Below are 356 nucleotides of genomic sequence, written 5' to 3'. Positions count from 1 at the left end.
TTATTTAAACAATATTAACACTTTAGAAAGATTTTTATTATTTTTAAATAATTTGCACATGTTTTAAATCATTTTTAAACTATTATAACAAATTCATCATGTATTTTAAACATTTTTGACTAATTAATTTAGTTAAATGCAAAGCAGAGTAATAAGAAATACGTTATGACACGAGCAAGTGTCTGAAGTGCCTCGCGCCAGTCTCGGACGTGCCTGACCGCGCGAATTCTACGCGCGCCCATTCGTGAACTTCAATAGCTTACCGTTCAAATTCTATTCATCGGATCGCGTTTTGGTAAAGAACTTTCTGTCTTAGAATTTCACGGAGAATACGCTGGTTTCTGGCGGTACGCCAA

Source organism: Wasmannia auropunctata, unplaced genomic scaffold (genome assembly GCF_000956235.1).
Source record: "Wasmannia auropunctata unplaced genomic scaffold, wasmannia.A_1.0 LD336090.1, whole genome shotgun sequence".
Taxonomy (NCBI): Eukaryota; Metazoa; Arthropoda; class Insecta; order Hymenoptera; family Formicidae; genus Wasmannia; species Wasmannia auropunctata.
This window is presented reverse-complemented; position numbering follows the sequence as displayed.